This window comes from Triturus cristatus, chromosome 5_1, assembly GCF_964204655.1.
Source record: "Triturus cristatus chromosome 5_1, aTriCri1.1, whole genome shotgun sequence".
Classification (NCBI taxonomy): domain Eukaryota; kingdom Metazoa; phylum Chordata; class Amphibia; order Caudata; family Salamandridae; genus Triturus; species Triturus cristatus.
In genome coordinates, this window is record NC_140587.1 from 488,389,110 (window position 1) to 488,408,219 (window position 19,110).

A 19,110-nucleotide genomic window follows, 5' to 3' on the forward strand; every position below is an offset into this window, starting at 1 on the left:
ATTGTCAAATCAAAAAACGCTTTTCCTATGGAAACTAGGTCCTAACTAAAACTAGCTACATTCCTACAACCTATATATTTTTTGTGCATATCAATGGAATCTCGGTTCAAAGAGGCACACTGAAACCAGATCCTCATAGTGGCAGCAGGAATCACTTCACTTTGGAGGCAAAATAACATTGTAGTTCTGTTATTGATATAGCCCTCCAGTGGGCCTTCGAAGTTGCAGATCTTCCTCAATTGCGCCGTCCATTTCACCACTGGGAGACTTGGCACAGTTCTATGTCTCCGTGGCCCCTCACAGTTCAAGGGCGGTGCACTCTTCATGGCTTGGCCTGCCATAATTAATTTTGCAAAACAATGGAACCTCGGTTTGAAGAGGCACACTGAGACCGGATCCTCGTAGTGGCAGAAGGAATCACTTCACTTTGGAGTTAAAATAAACAAGCCTTACGCGTTTCGGAGTTTTTAGTGCTCCTTGTTCACAGGCATTCCATGTCACGGCGCTGGTAAATGAAAGGAGCACTTCAGCCAGCATGCAATTTATTTTGCCTTTTAATGGACAACAGGTGAGTATCACCGATGCGGCATGCTGGGATTTGTAGTTTGTACTTATTGCCTTAGTAGGCTTTGCTGTGCTCATTTCGAATTATTTCCAGCAGTGTGTCCTTCGCTTTAACATTGTAGTTCTGTTATTGATATATACCACTATTTTGGAACCCAATGGTAAAACAATCTCCATTGATCAAAACCTGCACTTCGAAGTTTGTAATCTACATTATAGAATGCAATTGTGGGATGAAATACATCGGGAGTACCACATGTATGTTCAAGAAACGTATCTTAGAGCACATCTGTGCAGTGAAAAATGGTGACATGGCATATGCAATAGCTAAGCACATGAGTACATGCCAGAAAGGTGATTGGAGAGCCATTGCCTATTATGTAATCAAAATGATATCCCAAGGAGAACGGGGTGGAGGCAGAGTAAAAATGTTACGCCAAATGGAGTCCCGCTTCATTATAAGACTCAGGACCAAGTGCCCTAGAGGCATCAACAACGACAAAGAACTTTTTGTACATCTTGATTAATAAGACTGCTTATATGTAATTGTCAACTGTCTTTCCGTAATGGACTGAATAATCTTTGATGCATTAAAAATAGGGTACTATACCTTATATACTAGATACAGATATACGAACATCTTTGTAGTTTGGAGTAATGAAAAGCACTGATGCTATGAAAATGCCGTGTTAAGCAGGCTAGAACATCCAAATTGCATCTATATTAATGATTTAGGTACTATACCTTGTAACGATGTGTCCACAAGAGGAAAACGGTTGAAACGCACTGAGCTAACGTAATCTGAAAGCACAGGCTTAAACATGCTTGCAAAGCGAGAAACCTAGAAAATGTGAAATCAAGTGATTACAAACGATAATTAATAAATTAAGCAAATCCTGCTCAAGAGTGCCTCATCCTTTGTTTAAAAAAAAAATCATGTGATCAAGATCTAGGAGGGATCGAAACGCGTCATGGCCGACTGAGTACAGAAAAATAAAAATATTGGAAGCGACCTCTGGAACAGTAAGGAACCATTAGCAGCCTGTGAGCATATATATATATATATATATATATATATATATATATATATATATATATATATATATATATATATTACCTACTGGCGATAGCCAGTAGGTAGTTATAGTTAGGACCACGTTTCCATAGGAAAACCTCAACATTCTATTTTGAATAACTTTGGCGCCGGTCGACGAATCCTCGCGAATTTCTCAAAATAGGTGGGGCGCTACGCTCCGCTCCTACCCTGAAAGTCTCGGGGGGATTCGTCAAGCGGGGGCTGAGATAAAAGGGGGGTCCCAAAACGCGTTTTTCCCATGCATTTTTCCATAGGACCTTTAGAACGAGCTACAGCCCGAATGGCTGAACAGAATTACTCAAAATTTGGCAGAGAGGTAGTCCCTAGGTCAAGGAAGTGCCTTTTGTAGGTTTGGTGTAAATCTGTTCAGTAGATTCTGAGAAAATAGCCTTTAAATCAATATATATATCTGAGCCAGCTTACGGTACGCTTACCGTACGCTTACGGTAAGCGTACGGTGGCGTGCGCGAGCGCGATTCTGATTGGCTCTTAGATCTTAGTAAACATTCGAATCGGCCGAAACCAGGAAGCGGCGGCCGCCATTTTGTCTCTCGCACTGAGAGAGATTTTTAAAATCGGAAGCCCAAAAACATGTAAAGGGGCTGTTTTGACAACTCCCTCCCACATAGTCATGTGGAGGGAGTCCCCAAACATCCCCCAAGTGCAAAAACGGTTTTATTTTTTTTTCGGCAATTTCACGGGGTACGCTTACCGTACGCTTACGGTAAGCGTACGGTAAAAAAATTAAAATAAAAAAAACACTATCCACACTTACCCCACCCCCTGTGCTTTTGGTGGCCGAAGGCCACCAAATGTGCTGGGCTTATTACAATGGAAAAAAACACTATCCACACTTACCCCACCCCCTGTGCTTTTGGTGGCCGTAGGCCACCAAATGTACAGGGCTTATTATAAGGGAAAAAAACTTAGCATTTAAAAAACCGTACTAATTCACTGAAAAAACCATAGGTTTCACACACGTTATAGTTAGGAATTAGCATTTAAAAAACCTTGCAAATTCACTGAAAAAACCATAGGTTTCACACATGTTATAGTTAGTGGAAATTTTACTGATAAAAAACCAATGAAATTGCCCCGTTATAGTTAGCGCAGGCAACTATAACTCACGCGACCGCAATCCTCTGCTGATGACATATGTGTCTTTATGAAAAAAAAATATTTGTAATATATGTATAGCTAAAAATGTATGGAAGAAGACATGGGCAAATAAGTGTCTAAATACAGTATTAGCATCAGCAGAGGATTGCGGTCGCGTGAGTTATAGTTGCCTGCGCTAACTATAACGGGGCAATTTCATTGGTTTTTTATCAGTAAAATTTCCACTAACTATAACATGTGTGAAACCTATGGTTTTTTCAGTGAATATATATATATATATATATATATATATATATATATATATATATATTACCTACTGGCGGTCGCCAGTAGGTAGTTATAGTTAGGACCGTGTTTCCATAGGAAATCTCAAAATTCTATTTTGAATAACTTTGGCGCCGGTGGACGAATCCTCGCGAAATTTTCAAAACTAATGGGGCGCTCCGCTCAGCTCCTACCCTGCAAGTTTTGGGGTGATTCGTCAAGCGGGGGCCGAGAAAAAACGGGGGTCCCAAAACGCGTTTTCCCCATGCATTTTTCCATAGGGACTTTAGTCGCAGCTACAGCCCGAACGGCTGAACAGAATTATGTGAAATTTGGCAGAGAGGTAGCCATAAGGTCCATGAAGTGCCTTTTGCAGGTTTGGTGTAAATCTGTTCAGTATTTCCTGAGAAATTAGCATTTAAATCAATATATATATCTGTACGCGCGCAGCGTGCGCGCACTGAGCAAGTCCTGTGCGCGCACCCTGCCGTGCGCGAGCGCACTTCTGATTGGTTGTTAGATGTCAGTAAACATTCGAATCGGTGGAAATCAGGAAGCGGCGGCCGCCATTTTGTCTCTCGCATAAAGAGGGGGTGATAAACAAAGGGGGAGAACGTGAAAAGGGGGCAGAGTGGGGAGATATTGACCCACTAGGCATTGTAAGGGGGTCACAGTAGGACCTTGTAGGGCAAAAAAAAAGATTTATATTTTGAAAAATAATATCGCCGAGTGCGCGCACCCAGCGCGCACCCGAAATTTTTTTTAAAACAAAAAAATAATAAAAATTCGCAATTAAGTGAAAAGATATAAGGTGGCTCTAAAAAGAGCCCTTGTGTTTATTGTGTGTTTTTTGGTACCTACAAGTAAGTACCGATGCAGAGTCTAAAGTTCAAGAGGAAGACTCTGTTGCCTTCATCAGTGAAGTGTACACCATCTCCTCTATAAATGTCTTGCATGTTGTAACGCAAGTTGTTGTGGTATATAGAACCCATACCATAGTCTCTGAGGAAAGCAGAAATAGATTTGTTGACCTGCTTCCTTGCTTTGTCAATCTGCGAACAAAATTGGTTGGACCAGTTCCACTTTTGCCTTTGGCATATGTTAGAATATACAAAGGCAGTTTGTGGAAAAAGCGACATCAATTGCACAAAGGTGTCCTTAATAAGCATTTACAGACCTACCCCAGTTAAAGTGCCTAGGTCATTTCCACCACAGTGCACAATAATAAGGTTAGGCTGTGGGAGATGTTTTCACCAAAGGCATTAATTGGTGCCACTTTAACCCTCTCTGACCAATCCATTTAATGTCTACATTTGGCAAAGCAAGGTCTCTCACCATACCTCTTTTTTCTGCAAATTTTTCACTCCAGAAGACATAGCTGTGACCTACAATCCACACTGTGAACATCTTCCAAGGAGATCTGGATGCACTCAGGAGGTGTCTTTCAGTAGAAAGGCAATATGAAATGAAAGACAGTTGAAAAATGGAGGCACACATAGTTTTTTTATAAAAATAACTCATTGGCTGTTTCAAACCATTCTACACTAAAAACTAGGCTGTATGTTTAAATATTAAAAAGCATGTTTTGTATTGGTTCAGAAAAATGTGTTACCAAAGAACATTACTATGGATTTGCTGTTAGGTTTGAAAAGTCAAGCACTCTTGCTCTTTGGATATGAAACATTGTCTGCTGAACTTCTGACCTCTCTCCTCACAGCAGTGTTCCATGACCTGTTGCTATGGTAGCAGGCAGGAGACAAGTTGGGGGAAGGGTACATTTGGAAAGGGGTTGAAGTTTTCAACCAATAGAAATGTGTGATTTCATTTGAAAAAAAGTGGGAAGCACTGAGATTTGAAATTAACATGTATATGTGTGAAAAAAGAGAGGGAAACATTGCCATTTACTGGTTCTGGAGAGAGGAGAGAGGTGTGGAGCTCTGATATTCTGACTCTGACAGTCTGCTGTTTGAGTGGCACATTTCTTTCTCAACTAACTATTTTAAAAGGTGAGTTATGAGTCTGAGAGGGGATGTATGTGGTGATTTTTGAGATAAATATTAGAATTGTGAATCTTCTTCAAAAGTTATGTTTTACATTTTGAGGTTTGCGAGATATTTAACTGTTTTGAACTTGTAAGATATTATGGAGTATGTTTTCACAATAAGTTTATGTGTACTGGTAAGAATGAGGAATACTGTTTTGTGCCTACCATCAAACCATGAGTCTGTGTGCAGAGAAGAATTGTTGACAGAGATTTAATTTGCGTTGCTGTTGAAAAGTAAGACTTGCAGTTGAAAGGAAAGCAGAAATCACTTTGAAAGAAAAGAGAGGAAAATGGCAGCACATTTGAAATTAGCATTAGTTCTGTAAGAATTGCTGACCCAGGAAAGGGGCAGCCTGTGTTTTGTGCCTACCAACACAGCATGAGTCTGTGTGCATATAGGAATTGTTGTCTGAGATTTAATTTGTGAAGTTGTTGTTCTGTAAGGATTGCAGACCCAGGAAAGGGGCAGCCTGTGTTTTGTGCCTACCAACATAGCATGAGTCTGTGTGCATATAGGAATTGTGGCCAGAGATGTATTTTGTGTTGCAGTTATTTTGTAAAACATGCACTTGCAGGAAAGGGACAGCTTTTTTTCTTCAAATGTGGTGGTTAGCAGTCAACAGAAATCACTAAATCGCAAATGAGAGGCAAAAACTAAAACATTTGAAACCAACAGGGTAGATTTCTCTTTCAAAATAGCAAAGGCACAGGTAGTTGCCATATGTTCAAAACTGAAACTAACCTTTCGCACACATGCACTGTTACATACATCCCAGCAGTCTTCATGCAGTTTTGAAGTCTCTTTGCTCATCTGTCTTGCACCAGACAATACACAGTCTCCAGAAACACACTCTTGGCACACACGCAGCAGCTTCTCCAACACTCTCATGCGTAGTACTCAGCTCTGTGTGATGTTTCAGATAGCACTGTGTAATGCAAACACATTCAACGTCACCAAAGCCTCATTTTCTTTGATCTAGTCTAATCACTCACCCTGTAACACATGGTCATGGTCTCAAGGAGCTGTTAGGACATGTGCTGTTTTCTGCCTCTGTAAATGATAAGGAAAATGTGTCAGGCTGTAACAGTAATTTGGTACTATTCAGGAACACTGTTTTGTTCCAAAAAACATAGCATGAGTCTGTGTGTATACAGGAATTGTGGGCAGAGATTTAATTTGTTAAGTTGTTGTTCTGAAAGAAATGCAGTCCCAGGAAAGGGGCAGCCTGTGTTATTGCCTAAAATGACGATATGAGTCTGTGTGCACACAGGAATTGTGGGCAGAGATTTAATTTATGAAGTTGTTGTTCAGTAAGAATTTCAGTCCCAGGAAAGGGGCAGCCTGTGTTATGTTCCTAAAATGATGGCATGAGTCTGTGTGCGCACAGGAATTGTGGGCAGAGATTTAATTTGTGAAGTTGTTGTTCAGTAAGAATTGCAGTCCCAGGAAAGGGGCAGCCTGTGTTATGTTCCTAAAATGATGGCATGAGTCTGTGTGCGCATAGGAATTGCGGGCAGAGATTAAATTTGTGAAGTTGTTGTTCAGTAAGAATTGCAGTCCCAGGAAAGGGGCAGCCTGTTGTCTTTACACAAATTATCCCTTAGCACACATGCACTGTTACATACATCCCTGCAGTCTTCATGCAGTTCTGGAAGTCTCCTTGCTCATCTCTCTTGCAGCTGACAATACATAGTCTCCAGAAACACACTCTTGGCACACATGCAGCAGCTTCTCCAACACTCCCATGCGTAGTACTTAGCTCTGTGTGATGTTTCAGATAGCAGTGTATAACGCAAACACATAAAAACATCATCAAGGCCTCATTTTCTTTGCTCTACTCTAATCACTCACCCAGGTTGCAGATGCTTATGGTATGAAGTAGCTGTTAGGAAATGTGCTCTTTTCTGTCTCTGTAAACTATAAGGAAAATGTGTCAGGCTGTAACAGCAATTATCAGTTGCTCTACCACAGTAGTACATGTGCATTTAAATTGCCAATCAAATATTGTTTTCTGCCTAGGATCACACCTTGAGGCTGTGTGCACACAGGAATTGTGGGCAGAGATTTAAAGTCTGTTGCAGTTGTTCTGAAAGACTTGCAGTTGCAGGAAAGGGGCAGCTTGTTTTTTTTCAACTGTGGTGGTTAGCACTCTGCACAAATTAGTAAATTACAAATGAGAGGCAAATGGTAAAACATTTGAAATTAATGAAAAGCTTAAAAAATATTTTAATGAATTATAATTACAAAAAAGATTTTTTTTAAGTTTCTTGCAGGTATTGCTGAGCAACAGTGTAAAAATTAAACAATGCCTTTAAGGACAAGAAAGAGGAAAGAAAAGCAACAACAAGTATATCTGGACAAAACTGGGCATGTGATGGAAAAAAGAAAAACTCTACTGGTAAGAAAACTAAAGTTTTCTTTAAAAATATCTTTAAAAAAAAGAAAATGGCAAAAATAAATGTAAAACAAACAGTGTTTTATGTACAAAGCAACAACAGAGTCAACAGCAAAAAACAAAAGCTAATGTACAATCAGAAGTATTTAAAACTGATTTAACACGAAAATTAGATTTTAAAAACATTCGTCGAAAAATGTTTCAGAGAAGAGTGATGTTAAATTTGCTAAAGGATGTGAAAAAATATAAGAAAAAATCAAAATTTATTAAAGAAAAAAAAAAGTATAGAAAATATTGTAAGTAAGGCTTTGGAAATAAAAAGAAAACTTTTTATTCTAATTTTGAATAGGATGCGTAGATTAGATAAATTAGTAAATGCAATGAAGTCACAAAGCAAAAGGAAAAGAGAAGTGAAAAAAAGTAACTTTTGTAAAGTGTTCTTGGGAGAATGGAAACACAGTTCAAGTACTGAACCATTTTTTAATGAAGAGAGTTATCTTCAAAGTAATAGTTTGTTGCATGCATTTGACACCAATGGTAGAGCATATGAAGTTAAGGATGGTTGTGTGATGGAAAAAGAGAAAATGGTCCCAAGAAATGAGGAAGAAGTAATGGCTGCTGAGGCTATGGGGAGACGTCCAAAAGCCCCAGTGTACACTTGGAACTGTAGTAGTATTTGTACTGTGCGTCAGGAATCTATTGATAAATTACGTGACTTTCTAAGAGAATATAGTAAAAAGAGTGTAAAACAGAAGATGAAGGTGCTTCAAACACTAGATCCATGCAGAGTGAGAGAGAATACTGGTTTGCAAGGACATTCTCTGGCTTGTCTATCTAGAAAAGTGTGTAAAAGTGTTTTTCATCATTTTAGGATGCTGGCTGTTCATCATACTGAAATGAGAAAGTTTGTGAGAACATTGTATTTTGCTAAAAGTCCAGCAGTAAAGTTAAATGAGTTAAATAATGCTCTGTTCCGTGGATCTGTATCAGATGTAGTGAAGGTTACCGATGAGATTCAGTTTTGTTACTTTGGTCCAGAACAAGAAAGTGCAGAAAAGGACACAGTTAATGAGGAAAATGAGGAACAGAATGTAGAACTCATTATTACTAAAAATTTTGAGGATGAAATGACAAAATTTACTATCATCTCTAATGAAAGACCAAATATTACTTGTATTTGTTGCCGCAGAAGCCATTATAAAATTCAAACAAGGAATGTTGATCTGTATAAAAAAAGTGAAAATGAAGATAATTATAAGTGGAAGGATTTTGCAACATATATATTTCTGGAAAATTGTTTTGAATTGGGTGAAGATCAGCGTATTTGTAAATACTGTTATAACAAGTTAGAAGAAAATAGAATGCCGACCAGAGCTGTACATAATAATTTAGAATTGGATGCTATTCCTGCCGAACTTTCGGATTTAAATACATATGAGTCTATACTCATTCAATGTGTTCATCCGTTCCAGACCATAGTACGTATGGAGCCCAAAACTGGTAAATTACCTCCTTCAGATTTACTGAGAGGTTTAAAAGGAAGAGTGGTGTATTTGCCCTTGGATTTGAAAAAAAATATGGAAATTATTGATGCAGATACTTTGGAAACTGAACCATTAGTTATTCTGGTTAATGGTGTACCTACAAAGATAAGAAGATTTGGCAGGAGCTGGTAGATGTACGGAAAGTACAAAGAGCAAATTTATATTTGAAAAGGAATAATAAATGGTATGAATCAATTTATATAGATGAAGAAGAAGAAGATTTACAAGAAGACACAGAAACACCAACTGGACAAATTGAAGAAGTGGACAAGTCAAAAGAAGAAGAAATGTATGAACATTTTAGCATACATCCTCTTCATTCAAAAGAAGTTATGGGAGACACTATTGATCTGTTTCAGATGAAGAAAGCAAAAGGAACTCCCGTGAGTGTATGGGAGAAGAGCTTGGAAGCTCGATGTTTTCCTCAGCTGTTTCCTACAGGAAAAGGTGGACGATACGATGAACGCCCAGAACAGATTCCAGCTTCTGAGTATCGGACTACAAGACTATATGCTGAAGATTCAAGATTTCGTCAAAGTATTCCTTATTTGTTTCATCTTTTATTTGAAAGCGACTTGTCTGCATTATCTTATGCAGTAAATCACATTTTAAAAAGTGGAGTACATCTACATAATGTGTCTGCTAAGGATTTTATGGAGAAAGTGCAGCACCGAGATGATCATTTGGAAACATAACTGATCAATCTGATGGCCTGTCAGCGTGGGACAAATGAATATTGGTACCGACGCCATGGTGAATTAAAATGCATGTTACGGAATTTAGGAACTCCTACATGGTTTGTAACCCTAAGCTGTGCCGAGTACGCTTGGGATGATTTATTGGATTTTCTACGAGAGGCAAATTCAAACATTAAAAACATTGAATACAAGACAGCAGGAGAACTGTGCTCATTGGATCCGGTTAATGTTTGCAGATATTTCAATCATAGATTTGAGGCTATGATGTCCTTCATCTGCAATAAAAAAAATCCACCTCTTGGAGAAGTAGTGGATTTCTTTTGGAGAAAAGAGTACCAGGCAAGAGGTGCTCCTCATATTCATATGCTGTTGTGGATCAAGGATGCCCCAAAATTTGGAACAGATGCTGATGAAGCAGTGTTATCTTTCATTGAAGAATATGCAACATGTGCTATACCTAATAGCACAGAAGAGAAAAAGTTAAAAGAACAAGTTTTACGTTTCCAAAGTCATCGGTGTGGAAAATACTGTCGACGGAAGTACAAGACCAAAGATAAATTCTACACAAAGTGTCGATTTGGATTTCCTAGACCTGTTCTTTCAAAAGAAAGAGTCAACAGTTTTATGTCAGCTGTGCGACATACTATAACCAGAAAATCTCCCAAAAATACATACAACCTAAGAAGAAAAGTAGAGTCAAAATGTATAAATGACTTCAACCCAGTCATTTTAACCATGTGGAATGCTAACATGGATATTGAGTATGTGGCAGACAATTCTATTGCTGTTGCTCGGTATGTCACATCTTACATCACTAAATCTGAGAAAACAGAATTGAAGGAAATGTGGGAAGAGATTTCTCACGAGAAGACTGTCAGTAAGAAGCTGTACAGTTTCAGTTTAAAGATGTTATCGCATCGAGAAATTGGATCCTACGAATGCTCAGATAGGTTATCATCTGCAAGTCTTTACTCGAAATCCAGAAGAATAATTTGGGTAAGCTTAGGCCTTGCAGGAATGAGAAATCGGGTACTGAAATCTGTTGGAGAAATTGAATATTTGGCCGAGAATGACCCAGAAAGTACAGATATTTTGAAAACAAACATGTTGGACACATATTACCCAAAAAGAAGTCATCATCTTGAGAACATGTGTCTCTATGAAGTGCTGCAGAACTACATTTTTTCACGGAAAGCCACAGAAGACATCAACAATGGAAAATATAAAGTCATTGGTGAGGAAGGATGTTTGGTGAAGCAAACAAAAGGAAGTTTGATAAATCACAGGAAGCTGAGTTGCGACACTACTGACAAAAAGGAATTTTACTACTTGGCTCTTTTACAGCTGTTTAAACCATGGCGTTCAGAGGACGAACTACTGGGAGAATTTCAAAGCTATGAAGATTCTTTTAATGCTAGCAAAGATAGCATAGAATGCAGTACTTTCACAACTTATGTCCAAATGTTAAATGAAGAAAATGAACAGGAAGCAAAAATTGCAGCTGAAGTAGCTAGAGACAGTTCTCAAGACAGCCAAAGTTCAGGAACACTTAGTCAAGATCCCCTAGGACAACCAATCATAGAAAATGAAGCTGCAGTAGCCATGACTGAAGTAGAAACGGCTATGAATCAAGCACAGGAAGATTCAATTGACTTACTAAATCTGGAACAACAACTGAATGAAGAACAAAAACAAATTAATGAAGAAGTCACCAAAAAAATTGATCATGGATTACTACATGAAAAAAAACAGTGCTCATGCACATCATTTGAACCAATCAGGATGTATGTGAGTGGACAAGCTGGAACTGGTAAAAGTTTCTTAATAAAAGTCATCAGAAGTTACCTACAGCAAAAAACAGCTTCAAATTTGTCTTGTGTGGTAACTGCTCCAACTGGGTTAGCAGCCTATAACATAAAAGGAATTACCTTACATCGCTTGCTAATGTTACCAGTGGAGCATGAGAACAAAATAGAATACCACAAGCTAACTGGAGAAGCATGCTTCGAAGTTTCAAGAGTGTTGAAGAAGATGCAAGTTCTCATTATTGATGAGGTGAGCATGGTTTCAAACTTAATGCTTGCCTTTGTGCATTTAAGAATGCAACAAATTCTTAAGAGAGACTATGACGTGTTATTTGGAGGTAAACACGTCATAGTTTTTGGAGATCTTTTACAGCTCACTCCAGTTAAAGGACAACCAGTGTTTAATACTGTGACACATGAAGACACGAAGAAGTCATTAGGAAGCATTGGTAATGCAAATATTTGGTCGTTCTTTGAGTACAAAGAACTCACTACCAATATGAGACAAGCAAACGACGAAGATTATGCAAGTATTCTGAAAGATATCAGAATTGGACTACTCACAGAAGTTGGCAAAAAAGCATTACAGAGTAGGATGCTACATAATTTATTTCCAAATGAAGAAATAGTTGCAGAGAAAATATACAAGAACATTGCTGAAAGAAATACTGTAATCTGCTTAATGCCAACACTACGTGAGTGCTCAATATTCAATGAGGAACTTTTGAAATTGGAAATGGAAGAGATTAAGAAAATGGAAGCAGAGGACAAAATTCAGCATGAAAGAATTACTTTTACATTAACAGGCAAACTGAAAAATAAATTGGATTCACTAGAGAAGAACATTTCAAAAACAGCTGGATTAGAAAAAAATCTATATGTTTGCATGAATTGTCGAGTGATTTTAAGGAGAAATTTGGATGTAGAAAAAGGTTTAGTGAATGGAGCTATGGGAAGAGTTGTGGGTTTTATTAATTATCAGAAAAAAGAAGGAATTGAATGTTTAAAAATAAAATTTGATCAGATTGAAGAAGTTAAAGACATTTGTCGTTGTTCAGTTCGTTTCATGCTTGTGAAAGACTTATATGTGCGTAGAAAGCAGTTTCCATTTTCTCTAGCATATGCTGTAACTATTCACAAGTCTCAAGGATTGACTGTAGATAGTGCTTTTGTAAACATTGGTTCTACTGTGTTCAAAGAAGGTATGGCATATGTTGCTCTGTCACGAGTAAAAACATTATCTGGTTTATTTATGATAGACTTTGATGACTCAAAAGTTAGTGCTGATACAAACTGTGTAAAGGAGTATAATAGATTAAGAAGAACCTATGCTCCTCATTTAGGACAGTATCCTGTGATTGAAAAACATGTTGTCTCTCGGAAAAGGAGATTTGAAAATATCTGTAATGTGGATGAACAGAACAAAAAAAAAAAGGACAGTGATGTGATAGCAAGGAAAAAGAAAAAGGACAGTGTTGAAGAGGTTGTTGGTTGCCATTTTGAAAATAGCTCTGGTGTCAACTGCTATGCAAATGTAGTGCTGAATGTTGTATTTTATCTTGAAAAGTTGCTAGAACAGATAATAGTAAATCATGGAAAAAGATTGTATTCTCTGCTGAGTCTCCTATATGAGAAGCTGAGTACTGATAAAACTGAAATAGAAAGTGCTACTGATGTTAGAAATCTTTTAGATGTATGTTGTGGTTCTACACAGTTTAAAGAAAATGTCCAGCAAGATGCACAGGAATTCTTAATATATATTTTGAGCGTACTTGAAGATGAAGGAGTAGAAGTAGAAAACTTATTTGGTGTCTCTTACAAATGGGAACATTGCTGTGAAAACTGTATGAACACATGTAGTAGTAATGTTGATTCAGAAAGGTTCATATTTTTACCATTACCACAAAGTAAATCAGTGACTTTTAGTAAATTAGTTAAAGATGCCAATCACAACATGGAATGTTCTGAATGTAAATCTGACATGTTTTCCACGTTATTTTTACAGAAATATGGTCAGTATTAGGCCTGGGCGAAAATTTCGTTCCGTTCGCGGAAATTGCGATAATTTGACATTTTCGCGTTCCGCGGAGAGCGCGAAAATGTCAAAAATTGCGGTTTCCGCAGCTTGGCGATAATTTGTTTCTTGCTCGCGCTATAAAATAATACATTCTCGCGTGCGCGCGATCGCCTTACCTGAATCCCTGCGTTCGCCGACAAGTTTTCTTGATCCGGTCGCGTTCTCCATGAGATGTTGTATTGTTTTTAGCCATTTGCGCTGTCTCGCGACAGTTCGCGCCCGCAGTGACGTCATGCGTTGCGCGATCACGTCTTTCTTCTCGCGATCATGCACTGCGAGAAAACTCAAAACAAGATGGCCGCGCCCGCAAGCAACCACATGGGTAAGTTGGCGACCCGCAACCATGCAGAAAATCTCGCGAACATGCCGGAAAAAAACTTCCGCATCTTCGCGATATTTCCGCTTGTTTGCGATAATTTTAAACATTTTCGCGATAATTTGCGAAAGTTAATTTCACAAATTCCGCCCACCCCTAGTCAGTATGTAATTTTAATGATGCAACGTTGTAGAGCTGATGGTTCAAAATTGGATACTTTAATAAAGAAGTTTACAGGACAACAATTATCAATTTCTGGAAAAACTTTTGTTACAGTTGTAATAATTTTTCATGAAGGACCTACTGTAACTTCTGGACATTACACAGTTTATCTTAAATGTGAAAAAGGCTGGACACTGTGTAATGATTCCCATTTGATTTTCAAGCAACGTTTGCCTTATGATTTACCCAATTCTTACTTAATTTTTCTGAAACCTAAATTTTGAAAAATAAAAACTGCATCTGAAGAAAGCATTCTTTGTCATTTTAAAGGATTATAATTGAAGATATCACTTAAAAAGAATTTTGAAATTACTATTTGGCCTAAAGGAAAAGTAATAAAAACAATTGTGGACTCCTTTGACAGAAATTATTTTGGCATGTGTGCTTTTGCGACAAGGTTTAAAGACGGTTTATCTAGAAAATGTTTATTCATCTAGAAAAGTACTTGTAATATATATGTAATATTTCTAACAAGGTATATTTTAGTGAGGATAGTTTTTGGGCTTTTTTTAAACAATCTTTTAGATTGTTTTTTTTTTTCCCCCTGTTAAATGATGAATACAATTGTTTTCACTATTTTAAGGGAAAATTAAAAAATTCTGAAAACAGCAAAAAAAGGGCAAAAAATTGCTTTGTAAAATATGTAAAAACATGTAATGCTTTTTGTAATGTATGATTGAATATTAATACTTTTTTTCTTTTTTTGCAGAACTAGAAATAAAAAATAAAAAACGAAATTCTGTTCCCTGGCAAAATACAAAAAATTTATTTTTTCCAAATAAGTTATTTTTTTTAAAAAATAGTTGTATTTCTCAATCCTCCCTTTTCATGCTTCCATTTCTTCACCTCTTTTTGTACATTAAATGTAAAAAAAAAAAAAAAAAAAAATTTTTAAAAAACATCCTTGGGTGCGCGCATGGTGCGCGCACCCAAAAAAAAATCCCCCCAAAAATTTTGGGGGTTTAGTTTTTAAGTGGCTCTTAAAAGAGCCCTTGAGTTAATGGAGGGAAACAGGAAGAGAAAAACGAAAAAAAAGAAAAAACATCTATGGCCTACTGCACTCATGCGCATCAAATTTTCTCTGAATGAGATCAAGACTGGTCTCACCCACAGAAATAAGTCGACCGCAATCAGTGCAGCATGTGGACAACCTCGCCAAACAAGGTGGTCCAAAAAGAGGTGTGGAAGAAGGCAAAGGCACCACTGCAGAAGAAGTGCTCGCCTGAGCTGCCGAAGATGTGCTCGGCTGAGCTGCTGCAGATGTCGTCGGTTGAGCAGGTGGAGGGTTTGCTCCAGAAGCTCGACGAAAAGTCACTGGATGCATTTTGTCAACATGCCTCAACATAGTGTGAATGCTAAAAGAATACTTCTTGTTAGGATTCCCACGTGACAAGACTTTTTGACAAAGTACACAAGTAACTTTAGGTGCATTTACCTTTTTTTGTCCCTCTGGAAAAGTGAAAAACTGCCATATAAAGCTGTCTTTCTGCTTCCTGTTCCTCTGCCTCTCAAGAGTGTCCTGGTCACTGTCTGAAGATGGTTGCTGTTCAGCCATTGTCTCTCAACAACAGAATAGCTCCTTCTCCAAAGGAATCAGAACTAATAATGAGGGGAGTAGGTGTGGTTTGGGAAGAATCTGGAACTGAAAATACTTCAAACCAATCAAAAGTGATGATTCATGATCACATGACTTGCCATGAGGGGATTGGGTGTGGTGTTGAAACAATCAGAAACTGAAAGTAATGATAACCAATTAGAAGTGTTGTTTTATTAAGCATATAACCCGAGGTGCGCGCACTGCGCAAGCTCCGAGCGCGCACCTTGTGATTACGCATGCGCGAACGCGTAGGAGCGCATGTGCATACGTCATATGCGCGTACGTAACGCGCATACGTTGAACACGCGTATACGCGAACGTTAATGCGCGTAATTTAAGCGTATGCTTAAGTGAACCGCGTGGAGCGCGTACGACGCACGCACGCATGCGTACGTACGTACGCATACGTACTGGGTGCGCGCTCCCAGCGCGCACTATAACGTATGTATGCGTACGTAAATAACGTACGACGGTATTCATAAAAAACTTACGAAAACGTACTAGGTGCGCGCTCAGAGCGCGCACCCCAAGAATTTATATAAAAAAAAAAAGTGGAGAAAAATTAATTGCAAAAATAAAATAAACTGTTCAAATTTATCCTAATTGAAAGTTAAAAAAAAGAGCAAAAACAAATAAAAGGATACAGATAATATATAAATGAATACATAGGAATTTTATTTTATAATTCAAAAATTAGCATTTAAAAAACCGTACAAATTCACTGAAAAAACCATAGGTTTCACACACGTTCTAGTTAGGAATTAGCATTTAAAAAACCTTGCAAATTCCCTGAAAAAACCATAGGTTTCACACACGTTATAGTTAGCTGGACATTTCTCTCATACAAAACCAATGAAATTCCCCCGTTATAGTTAGTTCAGCTAACTATAACTCGCGCGCCCGCAATGCACTGCTGATGACGTCACATATTACATCACTCATGACATGGTCAGTGACATCACTCATGACATCACTGATGACATCTCAAATGACATCACTCATGACATCACTGATGACATCATCCTTGTGATAGAGTGGCAGATCTCCTGTCACCCTAATATAACCTTTGATACACACATTCAAAAATAAAGACTAAAATTTTCAAAACAATCGACATACCAATACCAGTTACAACAACCTCTTCAGTAATTCTAAGATCCACATACACATCCACTCATCCACCAACAGTCCTATACAGTCACTCATACATGTACTCACTCATCATATGTACTCATACACCTATACATCCTGTTACACAATGCCACTCATCCATAGAGTTACTCACACACATAGTCACTCATAATAATAAAGAATCAAACATACATTTACTTGCATATACAGTTATACACACACCACCACACTTACTTCTATGGAAACTTACACATACTTAGTCTTTTAAACAATCACTTATAGAAACACATACTTATTCATACAGGAACTCTTTCAATCTCTCACTCTCACATATACTCACTTATATACAACAATAGTCACATATACTAGTTTAAAACATATGTAGTTACTCATAAAGACACTATTGAGACAGTCATTCACTCACTAACACACCCATGCACACACTCATCCACCCATACAGTCCTGCACACATGCTGTCTTCAATACATACAAACAGTGAGTCACTCATTCATGCACCTATGCACTACGTAATACCCCCCACCGAACCATGCAGACACTCAGACTGATGCTAAAAACAAACAACTAATAATGGTAATGGTAATGGTAATGGTAAAGGTATTTCTAAAGCGCTAACATTCATCCCAAAGGATATCATGGCGCTAAGATTGAACAATATACAGCGAGCGTTTTAGTGAGTGTTAGGGAACAACATGGTTTTAAGTTTCTTTCTGAAGATGAGGTAATAACCTATACAGCTAACTATAACTCGCGTGCCCGCAATGCACTGCTGATGACGTCACATATTACATCACTCATGACATGGTCAGTGACATCACTCATGACATCACTCATGACATCTCAAATGACATCACTGATGACATGACTGATGACATCATCCAGTGAATGTGTGTTTTTCTGAAAATTAAATAAGTTTTATATATGTATATCTCAAGGTCGATGGAAGAATAAATGGGTATATAAGTGTCTAAATGGAAGATTTGTTTTTGAAACATTGATTGTGTAACTGACTGATTAAGTGTATCATAGTGAATACATGGCTTAGTGAGTAATGTTTAAATATGTAAATATCTGTATCAGTCTCTCACTTTGTGTATAAGTGGCTGCATGGGTTGGTGAGTAGCTACATGGCTGTCTATATAGGTTATTAGTTGGTATTTTGAGTATCAGTCTGAGTGTCTGCATGGTTCGGTGGGGGGTATTACGTAGTGCATAGGTGCATGAATGAGTGACTCACTGTTTGTATGTGTTGAAAACAGCATGTGTGCTGGACTGTATGGGTGGATGAGTGTGTGTATGGGTGTGTTAGTGAGGGAATGACTGTCTCAATAGTGTATTTATGAGTAACTACATATGTTTTAAACTAGTATATGTGACTATTGGTGTATATATGTGAGTATATGTGAGAGTGAGAGATTGAAAGAGTTCCTGTATGAATAAGTATGTGTTTCTATAAGTCATTGTTTAAAAGACTAAGTATGTGTAAGTTTCCGTAGAAGTAAGTGTGGTGGTGTGTGTATAACTGTATATGCAAGTAAATGTATGTTTGATTCTTTATTAGCATGAGTGACTATGTGTGTGAGTAACTCTATGGATGAGTGGCATTGTGTAACAGGATGTATAGGTGTATGAGTACATATGATGAGTGAGTACATGTATGAGTGACTGTATAGGACTGTTGGTGAATGAGTGGATGTGTATGTGGATCTTAGAATTACTGAAGAGGTTGTTGTAACTGGTATTGGTATGTCCATTGTTTTGAAAATTTGAGTCTCTATTTTTGAATGTGTGTATCAAAGGTTATATTAGGGTGAGAGGAGGTCTGCCACTCTATCACAAGGATGATGTCATCAGTGATGTCATCAGTGATGTCATTTGAGATGTCATCAGTGATGTTATGAGTGATGTCACTGACCATGTCATGAGTGATGTAATATGTGACGTCATCAGCAGTGCATTGCGGGCGCGCGAGTTATAGTTAGCTGAACTAACTATAACGGGGGAATTTCAATGGTTTTGTACAAGTGAAAAGTCCAGCTAACTATAACACCCCTGAAACCTATGGTTTTTTCTGTGAATTTCTGAGGTTTTTTAAATGCTAATTCCTAACTATAACGTGCCTGAAACCTATGGTTTTTTCTGTGAATATATATATATATATCACACATTTGTAATCTCCAAAAAATCCGTAGAAACGAAGAATGGAAACCACGCAAATC